The sequence below is a fragment of the Sebastes umbrosus genome, chromosome 21 (assembly GCF_015220745.1).
Source record: "Sebastes umbrosus isolate fSebUmb1 chromosome 21, fSebUmb1.pri, whole genome shotgun sequence".
Classification (NCBI taxonomy): domain Eukaryota; kingdom Metazoa; phylum Chordata; class Actinopteri; order Perciformes; family Sebastidae; genus Sebastes; species Sebastes umbrosus.
Genome location: NC_051289.1, coordinates 9,827,781 through 9,846,742, shown reverse-complemented (window position 1 = coordinate 9,846,742; position 18,962 = coordinate 9,827,781). Strand labels below are relative to the sequence as shown.

At 40.9% G+C, this 18,962-nt stretch overlaps 1 long non-coding RNA gene across 2 annotated transcripts in view; it reads left to right on the top strand.

Moving 5' to 3' along the window:
- Positions 1 to 2,437: 2,437 nt before the first annotated feature.
- LOC119480617 overlaps positions 2,438 to 18,962 on the top strand; it is a 32,718-nt gene continuing 16,193 nt past the window's right edge. Inside the window, exon 1 of one of the 2 annotated variants that reach the window (XR_005204966.1) lies at positions 2,438 to 2,620. This is a non-coding gene — a long non-coding RNA (uncharacterized LOC119480617). The remainder of the gene's footprint in view (positions 2,621 to 18,962) is intronic. The other variant, XR_005204967.1, reaches the window with a different exon arrangement.

Below are 18,962 nucleotides of genomic sequence, written 5' to 3'. Positions count from 1 at the left end.
AACAACAAAAACACAGTATTTACAATACACCAATAAATAAATAACATCATAAGAACGCCTTGGAGACATAATCAACAGCTGAGAGGTACCATGGATCTAGGCCATATATAAAAATGTTCATTCAAAAAGCTGACCGCTGCTGGAACCAAAGACCTCCTGAATGTTCAGTAGAACAATGAGGCATCACTAGAACATCACTAGAACACTGAAGTATCACTAGAACATTACTAGAACACTGAGGCATCACTAGAACATCACTAGAACACTGAGGTATCACTAGAACACTGAAGTATCACTAGAACATCATTAGAACACTGAGGCATCATTAGAACATCACTAGAACACTGAGGTATCACTAGAACATTACTAGAACACTGAGGCATCACTAGAACATCACTAGAACACTGAGGTATCACTAGAACACTGAGGCATCACTAGAACATCACTAGAACACTGAGGCATCATTAGAACATCACTAGAACACTGAGGCATCACTAGAACATCACTAGAACACTGAGGTATCCCTAGAACATCACTAGAACACTGAGGTATCCCTAGAACATCACTAGAACACTGAGGCATCACTAGAACATCACTAGAACACTGAGATATCACTAGAACACTGAGGTATCACTAGAACATCACTAGAACACTGAGGCATCACTAGAACACTGAGGTATCACTAGAACATCACTAGAACACTGAGGCATCACTAGAACACTGAGGCATCACTAGAACATCACTAGAACACTGAGGTATCACTAGAACATCACTAGAACACTGAAGTATCACTAGAACATTACCAGAACACTGAGGTATCACTAGAACATCACTAGAACACTGAGGCATCACTAGAACATCACTAGAACACTGAGGTATCACTAGAACATCACTAGAACACTGAGGCATCACTAGAACATCACTAGAACACTGAGGCATCACTAGAACATCACTAGAACACTGAGGTATCACTAGAACACTGAGGTATCACTAGAACATCACTAGAACACTGAAGTATCACTAGAACATTACTAGAACACTGAGGTATCACTAGAACATCACTAGAACACTGAGGCATCACTAGAACACTGAGGTATCACTAGAACATCACTAGAACACTGAGGTATCACTAGAACATCACTAGAACACTGAGTTATCACTAGAACATCACTAGAACACTGAGGCATCACTAGAACATCACTAGAACACTGAGGTATCACTAGAACATCACTAGAACACTGAGGCATCACTAGAACATCACTAGAACACTGAGGCATCATTAGAACATCACTAGAACACTGAGGCATCACTAGAACATCACTAGAACACTGAGGTATCCCTAGAACATCACTAGAACACTGAGGTATCACTAGAACATCACTAGAACACTGAGGTATCACTAGAACATCACTAGAACACTGAGGCATCATTAGAACATCACTAGAACACTGAGGCATCACTAGAACATCACTAGAACACTGAGGTATCCCTAGAACATCACTAGAACACTGAGGTATCACTAGAACATCACTAGAACACTGAGGTATCACTAGAACATCACTAGAACACTGAGGCATCACTAGAACATCACTAGAACACTGAGGTATCACTAGAACATCACTAGAACACTGAGGTATCACTAGAACATCACTAGAACACTGAGGCATCACTAGAACACTGAGGTATCACTAGAACACTGAGGTATCACTAGAACATCACTAGAACACTGAGGCATCACTAGAACATCACTAGAACACTGAGGTATCACTAGAACATCACTAGAACACTGAGGCATCACTAGAACATCACTAGAACACTGAGGTATCACTAGAACATCACTAGAACACTGAGGTATCACTAGAACATCACTAGAACACTGAGGCATCACTAGAACATCACTAGAACACTGAGGTATCACTAGAACATCACTAGAACACTGAGGCATCACTAGAACACTGAGGTATCACTAGAACATCACTAGAACACTGAGGCATCACTAGAACATCACTAGAACACTGAGGTATCACTAGAACATCACTAGAACACTGAGGCATCACTAGAACACTGAGGCATCACTAGAACACTGAGGTATCACTAGAACATCACTAGAACACTGAGGCATCACTAGAACATCACTAGAACACTGAGGTATCACTAGAACATCACTAGAACACTGAGGCATCACTAGAACATCACTAGAACACTGAGGCATCACTAGAACATCACTAGAACACTGAGGCATCACTAGAACATCACTAGAACACTGAGGCATCACTAGAAAAACAAATTCATAAAATGTTTCTTTATGTCCATTTTACTAGCTACTTACCATTCAGTCCCAGAGGGGCTACCGTTAGCAGTGACGCAGTTGTCTTCAACCGTTAGGAGTGACGTAGTTGTTTTCAACCGTTAGGAGTGAGGTAGTTGTTTTCAACCGTTAGGAGTGACGTAGTTGTTTTCAACCGTTAGGAGTGAAGCAGTTGTTTTCAAACATTCTCTGCTAACAAGGTTGTATATCAGAAAGCTAACTCAGTGTTGAAAATAGGAGCCCATGATCAAAATAAAGGTGTGGCCTTACGTCTCAACAGTTCAGCAGGATTCACGTCGACGTCAGACTTCAGTTAAGTGATAAAAAAACTAGACTTTATTCCAAGAGAGCGCGGAACACCGAAATACATGTTATCAAGAGCTCGTTATCCGTAGAACATTTTAAAAGGAAATTATCATCACATTTGATTCATGGTCTAACTATTTTTTTATATGTTTAGATATATTTTCTTTTCTTCTGTACTGTTTTTGTATGTATTTCATTGTTTTTGTTTGGTTGTTTTCTGTCATGTTATCACTACCTTTAGTCTAGGGTTTCCTTTTGTTTCCTATGTTTCCCTGTCCTTTTGTCTCTTGTGTGTTTTCCCCTGGTTTGTCTAGTTTGTCAGTGTGTCGGGAGGTGTGGCCTTCCTCCTCCTCCTCCTCCTCCTCCTCCTCCTCCTCTGGGCGGGCTCGGCTGGAGCAGCTGTGAACAATCATCAAATCAACACACACCTCTGCAGTATATCTACCCCGGTTTTCCTACCAATCATCGCCAGATCGTTCCGTCACCCACAGTGGTACATACTAAATCAGGCTCCCTGGAATTTTGCTCGTCTTTGCGGTTGCTCTTATGTTTTTGATTGTTTGGACTAAACCTCGTTTTTTGTGTTGCTCTGTGCTCAGGTCTGTTCTCCTGCCAGCTCACTCCTGCACTCGGCTCTTCCTCAACCTGGAGCTCTGTTGTTAAAATAAATATTCTCTTGTTCATACTTTAAAACTCTTGTTGTGTGCTGCATTTGAGTCCACGCTGTTGTCTAAACCAGAACATAACAGTTTTCCACTGTTTGGTTAGGTTTTTATGCACATTTTGTGTACTTCTTGTTGTTGTTTAGCTTTTGTTGTATTTTTAAAATTTTGTTAGTTTAGATCTTTCTTTCTCTTTTTTGTTATTGTTTTTTTTTCACCTGGGGTTGGGGTAAGGTCCCTTGTGTAAGCCTGTGGCTTCTTGACCTCTCCTGACACATTTCTTGTTTGTTTTTTTCATTGACTGGATTTTGTGCAGTTTTATATCTGTGCAAATAAAAAAAAATAAAATAAAAAGATAGATAGATAGATAGATAGATAGATAGATAGATAGATATACTTTATTGATCCCAAATTGGGGAATTATTGTGTTACAGCAGCAGGCAATGCACAGGAACAGTAAATATACAATAAATATACATATGAACACTAGAGATAATATCTAGCGTACACAATATAAAGAATATATTAGAACACACTATAATATACCAGACTTCTAGCTTATAAAATATAAAATATGAACATAGCAATAACATACTATATAAAATATCAAAGTGTGCAATAACATACTATATATTATCAAAGTGTGCAAGTTACAATTCCACATGTGCAAGATTATTACCAGGACTAAAACAGAATGAAGTGTGATTGTGATAGAAACTATAAAGCTGAGTGGTTGGGAAAAAAAAGCTTTAACTTGTAATGCAACTTTGATTACCACAGACAGAGGTAAACAATATGTATCACACCATATTATCTGAGCAATTGTTACTCATTGATACTTCTACCAAAGCGGTGGTGCTTTTTGTCCGGTATATTTTCACAATACATAATGCTTAAAGGCTCCCACACAAGTTCATTTATTATTTATGAGAGAAATGACTGTTAAGCACAAAGGGAGCCCTATTGTGTACTTACAATACTTTTCTAGAGTTTAATAAACAGGTTAACATTGGAGGACACAGCTATTGTTAAAGTCTTAATGTAGAAGAAACAAACATTTATTTCAGCTTTCTGGAGGCTGTAACTTTCCAGGTTGAGTTGCCATAAATCACTGAATTTTGCAATAGCCCATAAATTCATACTGTATGATGATAACTCAGATCTAAGTAGGTAGTTGGCAAAATTTTGCTCCATCTCAGCTGCCACTGGTAGCCTGGCAGTGTCGAGCAGATGGCGCTTTATGTATTTATAATTGTCCAAACATTGTAAGAACCTCTCAGTATTTGGATCCTGTGCACACTAATTAGCTTGATGGATATAAATAAAGTGCTTAAAATTTAGTGCATCGCAAAAACTGTGTGTCGGGGTGTGTGTGTGTGTGTGTCAGTGTTGACATAATGTATGGACTCTGCTTGCAGATGAGTGTTTTGCATCAGCCCTTATCTGTTTCTAAGAGCCAACTACCAGTGTCCATTATCCTGCTATACAACCTGGTACCATGAGCCTGATGCTCTCAGCGGTGCCAGAAAATCATCAAAATATTTACGATCTTTCCCAGTAGAGCTGTAAAACTGCTTAAGATATTGACACTGTACATTTGTTACTACTTGAAATGATTTGAGAGGGCCACAATTGACATATCTTGTGAAAATAGACCATTCTGAGCAGGCTGTAATACGCATTTTACATATATTGCTAGACTATGGTATCTTCATATTAGACATACCATCTGTTGTTCAACGTCCAACATTTAAAAATAGGATATGGCTGATTAAAATACCATAAAATGGTAAAATTAATCAGTAAAAACAACTTTGATGAGCATTATTACTGCAAATTATGAATCAGAGATTGTATCTGCAGCTAATGATGCATGCCAGGATTTTCTGGATCCCTCCTTGTATACAAGTAATTATACAAAATCAGTCATGCTCTTCTGCCTTGCTTATATTTTGGCTGATTTTCATAACGCTGGTGAGAGTGGGACGCCCGTCAGGTCCCCTGGAAAGCCTGCGGATTGACATTGCTCGGTTAGACGCAACACTGCATAAATTAGTAATTTGAGAATGACAGTAACATATAATACCAGCTGCTGTGAGGTGAGAGGAATATATCAGAAATGAAACAGATCAATCCCTCTAGCCTGACACAAGGGGGATATTTTCTTGTGGAAAAAATAAACAAAAGTGGCATAAAACTAATTTCTGGAGACATAAACTAATCTGCGAATGATTTCACCTTGGTGGTTAGTACTTTAATGAGAAGTGCTAGACTGTGACTGACTGCTGATGTCACTGCACCAAGATCTTACAAAACCAGTAACTGCTTTTGAGCATGACTTAATCTCAGAAAGCTCCAGCTGTGCTCTGACATTGACACGGTGCTGCTACAAACTCCTTAAATTTGGATAAAAGGCTCAGACACAAGCAGAGGCGACAGGGGTACAGGTGTTGCAGACATGAATGGTGCAAATACAGGCTGCAGTATGACATATGGCACTATAACACAATATGTCTCCTGAAGAGATAAGCAAAAGGTTTCAAAATAAGGTCCACATTTACTTCCTGAGGCTTTTAACCACATCTCCTGGCCTTCCTCAGCTGATGGAGACGGTTTAGTTAATATCATATGACACAGACTCATGATAAGGTGGTCTTTAATGGGGGTCTAGGAGGGCTTTGCTGGTTGCCTGGCAACCTTTGGAGTCGCTGCTCACAGCCATGGTTCACCAAGAAATAGTCAAAGCACATAACTCCCCATAAAATCACAATTTGTTGTTTTTACATTCCTGTGTGTGTACGGATGACTTGTTACTTAGTGAACTTTAAAGGTCTTGGTAGATTTCTTTATCTTTGCACAGGCAGACTAGCTGTTTCCCCGTTTCCAGTCTTAATTCAAAGCTAAGCGAATCCTGAATACTTTACACACAGAGTGGTCTCAATTTTCTAATTTTGTGGGCGGCTGCAGGCTTAGTGAGTCGAGCGGGTTAAGCTGGTATGACATGGTTGATACCAATAGATTCCTTAGGTTTTCTAATTTCATATGATGCCATATCATCATTCTAGCTTAAAACTGAACCCACTACAACCTAAAAATCACATCCATCAGATATGGAGAAACCTAAGCATTAGTTTGGAGTTGTGTTTGTGTCCACCTCATAAAAATAAGTTCAATATTTCACTCTTTTTTAGCTCTGTTTTGTTCTCCACCAACTCCTGATCGATATATCTGGCTCTTTAGCTGCTAAATGTTTCACTGTGTTCACCAGCTAGACACTAACTGTGTTTATTCTGCCTTTTGGTGCTGGGAAGGTAGCGCACAGGTGTTCTTATTACACAAAAGTCCAATGTGTATTGTCATCAGAAAGACTCGTACAGCACCGTTCAAAAATCCACTATAAAGTAAAACTTTATACATATTAACTCAAGTAGCAGAGGATCCTAACTCATCAGCATCATCCAGTTGTTTATGTAACATGGGGGCCGCAGTAATTATGCGAGTACACCGTTGTAATTTATGGGAAACATGTCCTATTTTGATGTAGAAGGATTAAGAAGCCTCCGAGGCTTTTTGACACCAATTCATGCAGGAATGAATGCAAAACATTCTCCGCATGTCACCAACAGGCAGATCTGCATCAACAACATTGTGCCGGGGAAAAGATTACACTGATGATGATGATGCGTGCGTTCACTGAGTGTAGTCATCCAAACAGTTTGTTACCTTTTTTTTTTCTTGATGCAAAGCAGCGAGTTGTCTGGCCTCATTTCTCCAAAAATGTTCCCATTCCATCTGTCTGATTACAAGATTGTGAAAATACATTCGTTTTAAAAATATATGAGTGAAAACACTTCAGGTGAGACATCCCATGAAGCTTATTAAACCTTCTTTTTCCTTCCACTACTTGTCATTTAAAGTGTGGAGACCTTCCATCCACCTGTTAAGCCTTCCTTAGTAGATGTCATTTTTTCTGTGTAATAAGATGTGGGATCCAAGACAAGAACTTGCCGTACTCGACGCTATACTGAAATGAAAGAGCTGTTTCAAAAGAAAGTCCTCATATCAAATAATTGCATAATAAATTGGAATGTCCAACACAAGAGTGACATTAAATATTCAGCAATTTAATTTGAACATTCTCTCCCACCAGTTTTTTATAAGAAAATCACCACTTCAAATTAATATAGATTGATGCCGGAGGGTGGGCAAGATTTATCTGGAATAAACAGACACTGCTCTTTGGGCAATGAGTCTCTACTGTCATCTTTTCACAGGGACTAAAAATCCTTCTGCTCCCACTTAAAACATCAACAACTCTAACGGGCATGTGGGCAGGGTAAATAAAACACTCTGACAGAATGATACGGCTTTTTCTAGCCTGACCCTCAACCCCAGCTTGCTTGTTTTCCTTTCCTGCAAACTTTTGCGTAGGTTTGGTTTGTCGGCTTCCTGTTGCATGTGTGGTATTTTTTTTTCTCCAAAATTAACATCAAACCAAAGCAAACAAATTTGTTTTTATGATATCCTGCTAAGCAGTGCACAGGCTCCCCTTTGGGATACACAAACAACCTCCCAGTATTTGGATTGACACAATAATTACATCAGAACTGTGGTTCTATTCATATTCGTATTTGTGCACATTCTGACAGAAATTAACAGAGTTGTGAGCACGAAGGTTGATGTTGAGCTCTAAAGTTGCAAAACAACGATATTCAACATTTTGCAAAAGTGAAAGATGAATGAAGGGAGACCACATTTTTCATCCACGGACCTCAGTGCCTCATGTTGACACCTCCACTATGCTGAAGTGACCCTGAGCAAAAACGAATTCCTTACTTTTGTCTGACTTTCTCTGGGCCATATCTTTGTGAAAATATTTGTGGAGAAATCTCTGTGTCTGCCCTATTTATCTTTAATTTGCCATTGCCTTGGTTTGCCTTCCGAGGACAAAATCCTACAAATTTAAATTAATGACCTAAAGTAAAGCCCTCAGTGAATGGTCTAACGATTTCAAAAGCATACAGAAAGTGGCGACTTATGTATTCTGTACGCCACAACCCCACAGAACCACGCCATTCAGAGTTAAAGAGGACCTATGATGCTTATTTTCAGGTGCATACTTGTATTTTGGGTTTCTACTAGAACATGTTTACATGCTTCGATGTTAAAAAATAGCTTATTATTCTCATACCGGCTGTGCTGCAGCACCTCTTTTCACCCTCTGTCTGAAACGCTCTGATTAAGTTCCACTCTGTTATGATTAGTCAACCGAACCAAACTCTTCGGACTCCACTCCAGCTGCGCTCTAACTAGCTTTGTTGGGGGGCGTGCCAAGCTATGTGTTACTTGTGTTACTTGGTGACATCACCACGTTACAATCAAGACATTTTAGGCAGTTCGGGAGCAGTGTTTCTGTGGGGGAGAGTAAATACCTTTGGCATGGACTTTGGGCTTTGTAACTCTGCAGACCTTTTACATGCACAAAAAAACTATACAACACACTAAAGGAAAGGAAAAAAGCACAAAAGCACAATAAGTTATCTTTAAAGGAAGAGTTTGACATTTTCAGAAATATATGCTTTTATTGGAGAGCGTGAGATGAGAAAATCAATAGCACTCACAGACACAAGTGGCATCGATTTTATTATTATTATAACATAAAAGTTTAGTTTTTTTACACAATATTGTTATAAAGCCAAGCTTTATATTCATTTACTGTCATATGAGGGCTGCAAAGAGATTTTTATATTAGCGACAACATAAGAATCTATGGTGTGGTGGTCTTGCTCAGAAAATGGATTTGAGCTGTAATGGAGACATATAACATGTTCTTTTAAGGTTCACAGTACAGAGATAGACTGAATGAATGTGTGTCATGCAGCATAATCCCAATGATTGTGTGCTCTGCCCAGGATGGTGCCATTGTTTCATGGATCTGTTGATGGCTGGTTTCCAGCACAATCTCCTTTGTCACATCTCCAGCTCATCATCCCATCTCTCTCTCTTTTTCCTGGAAGCAGCCCTCTTATCTGGCTTTGCCTCTTCCCTTTCTTCCACTGCTTTAATGCATCTTGTCAGATTGAGTGTCTCCGAGTCACAGCTCTCTCATTTTTGGATTATAGAGCCCTCGAGGGTTTGTTGTTGTTTTATTTTCTTTCTTCAGCCCTGCCTCCGCTCTTTTTCCTCTTCAACTTCGTCTTCTTTATCCTCCCCTTATTTTTCCTCCTGAGATAGTAGGCCAGTATTCCCACTAAGCTTCTTACTCCAAACCTTCATCTTTCTCTGTGTCCTCATGCACCCGATTCGACTCTTATCAGGCCATTAAATAGGCGTTATCGGTCTCTATAAGCACCATAGATGTGGGTCAATAGGGGCCAACTACGCCTACTACATTGTAAAAGTGAAAGCGAAACTTAAAGCAACACGTTCTAACATGAAATTAATGAATTTTTAAGTTTTGAACACAAACAAAAAGGATTCTTTAGGTTTAAACAACAAATACACTTTAGGGAAAACATTGTGTTTTGGCTTAAAATAACTACGTTTCAAAAGTGAAAGTGAAACTGTTAGAGGTCACTGTCGTGTTCTTTTACACCTTCTTTCTGTGTTCTATCATGTGTATAGATGATAAAACCATAGACTGTATATAAGATGTGGATGTAGTCACCCTGATGTCACCCTTTGGTTTGTGGACTGCCGTTTTGAAGCCTCGAGTTTGGCATTTTGGCCGTCACCATCTTGCATCTTATTTGCAACCAGAAGTGATACGAGATGGTTGAGCAAGGCAACCAGTTAAAAAATTAAAACTAAACTAAACTCATGTTTACAATGTTTACTGAGGTAATAAATCAAGTAAGAAGTACGGCCATTTTCTCATAGACTTCTATACAATCACACTTCTTTTTGCAACCAGAGGAGTCGCCCCCTGCTGGCTATTAGAAAGAATGCAAGTTACCCACTGGCTAAAACCTAATATTGGTTGTTGTAGGCCCCTATTGACCCACATCGATGGTGCTTATTGCAACTGATAATGCCTATTTAATAGCCTGACAACACGCTGCCTCATGATTGGAGCAAGGAGTTCATAATGTCCATATGTCACTCAGACAGTTACTATCTCTATACACCCCTGGATCATGTTGGGAAGGGCCGAGGGCTCCACAGCCCCAGGGTTTCCTACGGCCGCCATGCACAGTTATCAGTGGTTACACTTGGCATTCAGCTGCGCCAAGTGGAAGCACGTCTACATCACAATCTCTCCCCCCTGCTAAATCAACCAGTATGTGTGAGGCCAGAGCACAAAAATAAAGCAACAGCTCAGCAGGAGTGGCCTACTTAAGCCGGCAGTTTGCCGCGCTTCCGTTTGACTGATTTCACAACTGCAACTTCCACAAAGACTTGGCTTTTAAACCCCACTGAATGGTCTTGAGGGTCCAGGCCTCACAAAAAGATCAACTTGATGTCTTTTTAGCTTAAATGTTTTTGGTTTCACTGTAACAATGCATTTAAAATATTCATAAAGGGACTGAGAGCTACAGAGGGCATTCATGTTTCTGCTTCAGTAGACCCAAGGAATTTCCTCTTTGTTTTTCAGCTACAATAATGGGATTTGTATCATAATGTAACTGGTTCAAACTACAATCACCATCAGCTTTTTGTTTGTAATGATGTTCCGAATGAAATCACACACATAAGTCACAGCGAGAAGGTTTCTTATCTTAGCGGTAGATGCTGATTTTCTGAGCGAGTTCAGTGAACCGCCATCATTTATTAGGATTTTTTACTTCAACCTTTTTTCGTCTCCGCGGGAGGTTGTGTTTGTTAATTTCTCACATCTCTGCACAGGATGGAGAGCGTTGCGAAGATGAAAAAAAGGAAGTCATCTCCTCCTGTCTTGTCCCCCCGTTCTCCTCCTCTCACTCAGCTCAGCACCCTACTGCGCGGCGAAGCTAAGCAGACGGCTGTCCAGACTCCCCAGATCATTACACAGGACTCATACTGGGAGAGGTGTGTGGGAGGTGGCCGTGACTCAGTGTATCCACCAGTGTTTACTGACATTCATCTCCATATGTCACGACCCCAGCCAATCAGAAAGATGGACGTGGACTTGGCTTTTTTTGAGGGGTGTGGTGGGGGGATGAATGCACGCACTTTTCCGTGGTAGCTGCATGTTACACATTTATTAACACACCAGATAAGATTGTATCTCCACCGACATGGTTCATTTACATCCCCTATCAGATAAGTCTACATTTTGCTCGTTTTGCACCATGCACTCTCATCTAGTACAGGCAGGGTAAAACATACTGTTTAGACGATGCAATTCACACGGAAAAAATCCCAAACCCTCAAATCTCAAATGAAAACGACCGGCTCTTGTACCGACTCCAATTACATTTTGGCATATCAGTATGAGAATACATACTCCAGAGCAAATTAAACCCCCTTGCTTAACCAACCTCCCCCCCAGCAATTCAATTCTATGCAGCGCTGAAATCACTTCCCTGACTGCACTGCCAATCTCTCCATATGAGGGAAAAGATTCACTCCAGTCTATTTCTGAAAGTCTAATAAGATGAACCCTCACACTCGCCATGCTCAGATAAGGAGTCGCTTGAGTGTGTTGAAGTGTTTACCATGGCTCAGGCTTGCCTTCCATACACAATACCCGCTCCAGATGTCTTAACCCGTTCATTTCCTCACAAGTGATTCTAGAGCTAATTTGTACCAAAACGGCATTAGAAATTCATGGCCTCCGTGCTTTTCACTGAATAAACTATTTCCTTTAGTAACAGCACTCATCTTGTACATAATGGATAATGTTTAATTCCAGTCATAGCCAGTGTGTAGGTTGGTCATTCACAGAGATTCAGGGTAACTACAGCAACACTTCAGGGATGACCTAAGGGGAGATTGACTAACGATAAAGAGGGAGAAGATAAAGAGGTGGTTGAATTGGCGTTCTCTGGCCTTGCATCTTATTATTAACCTTGTTATCAGCCTCAAGGCATACAGTTCCACTCTGTTTATGCATTCCCTTCTATTATCGAGTGCCCATAGGCCATGCTGCCATTTCATCATAGCCTGGTAAATTGCAGAGTTGAAAGATAGCCCACCCCATCAGTGAGACCGCTGTGAATCGCTTTTGTGCATGATGCAAAGCAGAAAATGTCATCGACGATGTGATCTTCGTGTTTTCCCCCCAGAGAGGCCACATCCACCTCCTGTTTCAGATGCATCAGCTTCTCCTGCTCTGCGACTCCCACGCGAGCACAGAACTCACTGTGCGATAAATGGCATTTAGTTTGTTTTGAGGAGGCCGTGCAAAGTGCACGAGCAAAATGGAGCCTGTTGGTTATTCATTGATGAAATTATGTTTTTTTCAAGTGAGCAGGGAAAGGGTGCATGTACTTGGTAATCTTTACACAGACTTTCAATCACATAAGCTCAGAAGTTTACCAGAATGTCCTCTCTTTACTTATCTCTCAATGTGAGGGATTTCAACCTGCAGTAGGCAGAATGTTTTTGGCATCACTGGGCAAAAATTCCATAAAAACCTTTCAGCATATTGTAATTCAAGTGCTCTGAGAGAAAACTAGACCTCTGCACCTCATCATGGCTCTGTTTTAAAAAATCTAGCCTATGACGGGAGACTTTGGCCAATCACAGGTCATTTCAGAGAAGAGAGCGTTCCTATTGACTGTTCATTCAACGGAGGCAGCTGTTAATCACTCGCAAATTCCGATAAACTAGGTCAAACTAGGCAGCTGTAATGTCTATTTCTCGCCTCAAATGTTTCCAGAAACATCTTTGTAGTGTACTGTTTAGCTGTAAAATGAGAAAGTTAGCTCCGGCTGGTGGGCGGTGCTTGGTATTTCCTGATCTCAACACAAACTTTCTTATTTTACAGCTAAACAGTACACTACAAGATGTTTCTGAAAACACTTGAGGTGAGAAATAGGCATTACAGTAACAGAATATTGATTCATATTTGATCAGCGCTGCCTAGTTTGACCGTTTCATCAGAGGTCGCAAGTGATTGACAGCTGCTCAGAGACGGTAGACTCCAGCTCGGCTCTGATTGGTTGTTTTACTCCGGTCTGTGAAATCTTGCAGATGCCATTAGGAGCACCGGAGGACACTAGAGGCACATGTTTTTTTTTTCAGATTACCTGTCTTATGCACTGCTGTAATGACTTTTTTAATCATATTTGCTCCATTTCTACCCACTGCAGCTTTAAATTATAGAAATAAAACACACACAAATGTGAAATAAAAGTCTGTTCAACATCTCATATGTTTTCTATACATCATAATGCTCATCCACTTTTCTTTGAATGATTTTTCCTGATGAAAACATCAGTCCCATCTTTTGATATATTTTTAGAAATACATTCCAGCAATGACCAACGTCTATTTATAACCATTGATTGCATGATCACTAGGGCACAATCAGGCCCTTGTCAACGTAGCATTGGGTGATTGTTCTCTTTGAGCTACTAGTTCCCTTTGATTATTGCTGGTGATTGCTACAGAGTGAGTGCAGTCACACACACACACACACATGTACTCTTCATACTCTTCGACTCCTACAGAATGTGACCTGTGGTAATCAGTGTAACCGTTTAGTAATCACTGTGCGTGTTGAGTCTGGATGAAGGAATGAGTTTAAGCAGAGCACAGTATAGAGTCAGCCTCTGTTTAATCTACTTGGCTCCTAGGTTGTAATCCTCTTCCTTATACCCTGACCTCCAGGGCTTAGAACACACCATTCAGATGATACAGTAATAATAATAATCTGTCCTCCTCCTCCTGTCCCGCGCCCGTGTCTACAACACATGCCACCATGGATCTATGTAATTATCCCTGTGCTGCAGATGGCAAAATTTGATTAAAATCCTCTCCAAAAAATCACGCTTTGTGCCCATTTCTACGGACAACAGGATGAAATACTCCGCCTGAACATTCAAAGGTGCAGTAGCTGCGAGGGGGCCGCCGTGGAAGTGGTTCATCAGTGTAATTGGTGCTTTTCGCTTTGGCCCAGGGTGTGGAGCGGAAGGTAACAGATGTCTGTCTGAAGGAGATGTAGGTCACTGAGTTTCCTGCGCTCCCACTGATCCCATCAGATAAAGAGGAGGTTGCTTCTGAGGCTGCGTCCCGCCATGACACCCTATCAGATCTTACTTCCTGTGTTTGAGGAAAATCCATGTCTTTTGAGACTGCTGGAGAGGCCATGTCAGAGTAATTACTGCACCATGATATCATCTACCCCCACTTATCCTCTAATGGCGATGAAAGCTAAATCCCAGTATTGTGGCCTCCTTTTCATTTGTCCCTGAATGTGACAGGATGATATGTTTGGAAATTAGTATGATTTTGAGGAGTAAATCAGAAATAAACAAGGTGATTCAGACAGTACCAGGGAATCCTTCCCTCTAAGCATCTCTCGTGACACTTAGGTCTGTTTCGTGCCACAGGGCTAACAAGAAGCTTAATGGTGTAATCCTCATCGGATGGCGGTCTGGTAGACTGTCCTCTTAGTGATTTATCCCCTGAGCCACAGGTCAAAAGGTCACGGCCCAGGTAATGCCACCACACTCCAGATAACTCCATGACAATCTGAGTCGTAAAAAATGACATTTGCATGAGTGTATAAAAGCAAATTCATTGTTTTCCCTGCTCCCCTCCCCTCCGCTCTCGCCGGCACACGGCCTGCACAACCCTCGCCATCCATGATGGATTATGGGAAGGCCCCCGGGGCATTCTGACTGGCTGGTTTCACTATCTGCCGGGTGTGACCCACATCCCTCTCTCTGGCTAATCCTTTTGTTCCTGCGATCTCTGAGTACCTAGCCACATCTAATCCTTTGTGCTGCTTTATTTCGACGTTAGATTTCATCTCATCCGAGCGTCTTCCTGATGATTCCCTTTATTCCCCTCATCAATTGGTTTTGGATGTGCGTTGAATCTCTATTTGCCACAGGTTCATATGAAGGGAAAGGAGTTCTGGTAATTGGAAGTGTTATGTTCTGATCTCATCCTACGTTATCACCCAAAGCACATCAGATTAGTGGACAAGGAGTTATTACCCTGCATGTAACACTAGACTTACTCACTGTATAAGTACTGATCATACCCTGAAACTATACAAGACCACTTGTTTTTTTTAATCTGATTCCTACAAACTCCAGATAGAAAATGCCACGCTACAATAACCACCAACAATTGATTGATCAGTTCAATACAGTGCAGTTAATACGGTGTGAAGCATCGATGTTGACATTTTTCATTCCTCCTCATGAAAGGGCAAGTTCGGGGATGAAATACGGAATCATTTTTGGCGTCTTGTTTTGGCTACAGCAACCTGACTGGATCTCACATCTCTGATGGTGATTCAAATCGTGGTGGCTTTCAGGTTTAATGTTTTTTTAATGTTTTTTTAATGATACTACAAAGAGAATACGCCGTATTTATTCTCATCTCTCACTCACACGGGCGCATTTATGCATGCACACACAAGAGTTAAATTGGTCAGAGCCCCTTGAGCCATTTGGAACCCCTCAGCAGCTAACCCAGTATCTGCCTTACTGTAATAAATAAATAAAGCTTTCTGCATCTATTATACATGGATATATACTATATGGATATACGGAGGAGTTACAAACTACGTATTAAACCAATGCTGTACTGAACTGTTATAAATGTATGTATGTTGGTGGAGAATCTGTTGTTCACTTCACAGACTGATCTGACCATAAAAACAATGATGCAACAGCAAAACAGATACTCTGATTACTCTGCACTATCCTCCACAAATATACAATACTGAAAACTGAAGCACACCCTATGCCAACCATACCTTTCATAACCCTCTGAAATGTTCACTCTATGGTATACCTTTCTCTATTCCTCTGTTATATCTGTCAGTAAAAATAGCCCTTCTTCTCCTCTTCCCAGCTCTTTTATTACCTTTTATGACCTTTTCATGACCAGTGGAGGTGAAGCTACTTCCACAGACTTCAACTCTCTCTTGATTAAAATATACTAAAGCACTAAATAAAGCACCTTTTTCACCTGCCCCTTCAACCGTTAATGATCCAGCAATTTCTTGTGTCATTGTCACAGCATATGGGAACAGATTCTCCACGTAAGACACAAGACTATAGCGGATAGAGATTACAGAACCAACAGCTAATGGATCCTGCTCCTGTATACACATTTACATAGCCTATGCATATACACATGCAATATGGAATAATACCAGTGGCAGGTTTACAACTCACTGTAGACGGATGGCATACTTAAATGTTTCTACGTGACTCATTTTAAAATGGGAACCCCATAAAAGAGTCTTAAAGGAACAATGTGTAACAATTAGGGGGATCTATTGGCAGAAATGGAATATAATATTAATAAGCATGTTGTCTTTAGTGTATAATCATATGATAATAAGATTCATTGTGTTTCTGTTACATTAGAATGAGTTGTTTATATCTACATATGGAGCGGGTCCATATAGAAAAACATCCTCCATAGCTTGATTGGCCTTGATTGCCGCACCTTGTTACAGTTGCTAAGCTATGATTGGACAACTGTTGTTTGTGGGAGGGGTTTAGCCAAATGTCAACTGCAAAATGAGTTTCATTCAGAATTCAGTACTTTTCTGGTTTCCATATTTTCCATCTCCTCCAAGTGGGAACTTTTGCTTCTTGCGAGTAGCAAGATCATTAAATCTGTGATACGAGGGCAGACTCGACACCCGTTTTTCACTTGTGTGAAACCACTGCGTGAATGCTGAAAATCACAATTTCACAGAACCCAGCGCTGTCGCAAGTTAAAAGGAGTCATAACATTTCAAATAAAATAGTGTGAAATGTGAACGCTGAACAGATTTACTACACAACAGGGTGTAAATACCACCTAGAGTATCATCCTTCACGGTCCTAATTATTCACCTCAGCAAAGTCTGCAGTTACTCTCCGCACCTTTTTCTTCTCCCTTTCGTTGCTGCGAAGTTTCTGATTGGCCAGTCGGGATCCAATTTATGCAGTATCTCACTTTCAAGGTCAGACTTTTACACTTTGCTTCTCTGTGCTCAAATCTCATTTATCATTTTCCCCTCTAACTGTAGTGCTGGTTTTATCACCAACTTGCAAAACATGAAGAATGAGACATCAGGAACTCACATTTGACCAGAGATAAGCAAGAGGATTAATGATAAGGATGCAATTCCACTTAAAAAGTGTCTATTATCGAGTTGACGAGATGAGAAGAGTTCTTTGATTACCCAATATTCTTTTCAAAGCCAAATGGGAGCCTTAGTTGACTGTGTGGGCTGTTGGCGGACGAAGACAGAGGTCATGTTTTGTCTCAACATGTGGACACACTCACATGCCCTCTGCCTTTCTCTCTCTCTTACACACACACTTACGCAAAAGGGAAAACTTGGCAGTCCGACACCATAACTACTCAACAAATTGCTGTCCAGCCTGCTGTTGGCCTGTGCGCATCATGTCTCGGCATTCGAACGACAGCTTTGAATTGCTTATTATGCAGTTTCTCTGGAGTGCACTGCTTGCACATGCAAGCCGCAATCTCTGTGCAGCAGCAGCTGACTAGGGAAACTGTGGAAATAATTGTCTGTCGCTCCTTGTTGGCTGCTTTGACGTCTGGCGAATCCCTTTGTGGTGCACTAACAGAGCTGTTTGAAGTCTCTGTCAGTGTGGTGGGAAGTGGCATAACGTGAGTGTGCGCTACATGCTAGTTCACATCTGCGGTGCATTCCACGATCCACAGACTGGCTGGTGGGCAGATGAGAGGTTGGAGGGAAGAGCAGGCTGAGCATAATAGCTGTAGGTTTGACCCCGGCAGATGGACAAGACAGCTTCTGAATAGAGATTTTTTTTCTTCAAATATCATCTTGTCTTCTTTCCAAGACAGGCCAAACACCCAGGCAAGCTGTTGTGTCCTCTCAAGCATTTGTTACCATTTAGAGTGTGAAACCTGCTGCTTGATGTTGCACACAGTGAGCATTGTGCAAAAGGCTCTGACTGTGTGTATATAGGGATGTTTTAGACACTTGTACTTTGGCTGAAGCATTAAAGGGAATGTATGGAAGTTTTACATGTTTTTTAATTTTAATTTAATGTGTTACCTAACCTAAAAAATTAGACCTTCCACAACTTTCTGGGTTTCCTCTATCAGCCTGTAGACTGCTTTTAATGTGAGGAATGTGGGCTGTATTTTTCTGGGAAAATCCAACGGATGTGACGTCATGCGTGCTCACGATATGTCAACAGCCTCCAACATAAAGCACAATTTTTTAAAGTTCTATCTAATGAAGCCCCGTCTTGCAAAACAGGAGTGTGACCGACGTCAGGGGAAAAACTGGTATCAACATCGACCGGGCCTTTGATTCACGGAGGGACCTTCGTTTGGTTTTAGGTATCAAAACGGACCCAGAGCTGGCAAAATTCCTATTGGACATGTAAGCTAACATTACTGCCAAGCATGTGAAATATATAGTGATATTATGGTTTTAGCTGCCAATCACGCTCAGGCTCGTATGTGTCGCCTCACTGTTTTGACCAATGCTCGCTTGTGTCTACGTAGTGCGAGCAATATGACGCTGATTGGCATTGACTTAACAGCCACAGGTTTCACCGTTAGCAAGCTATTTCTGATTC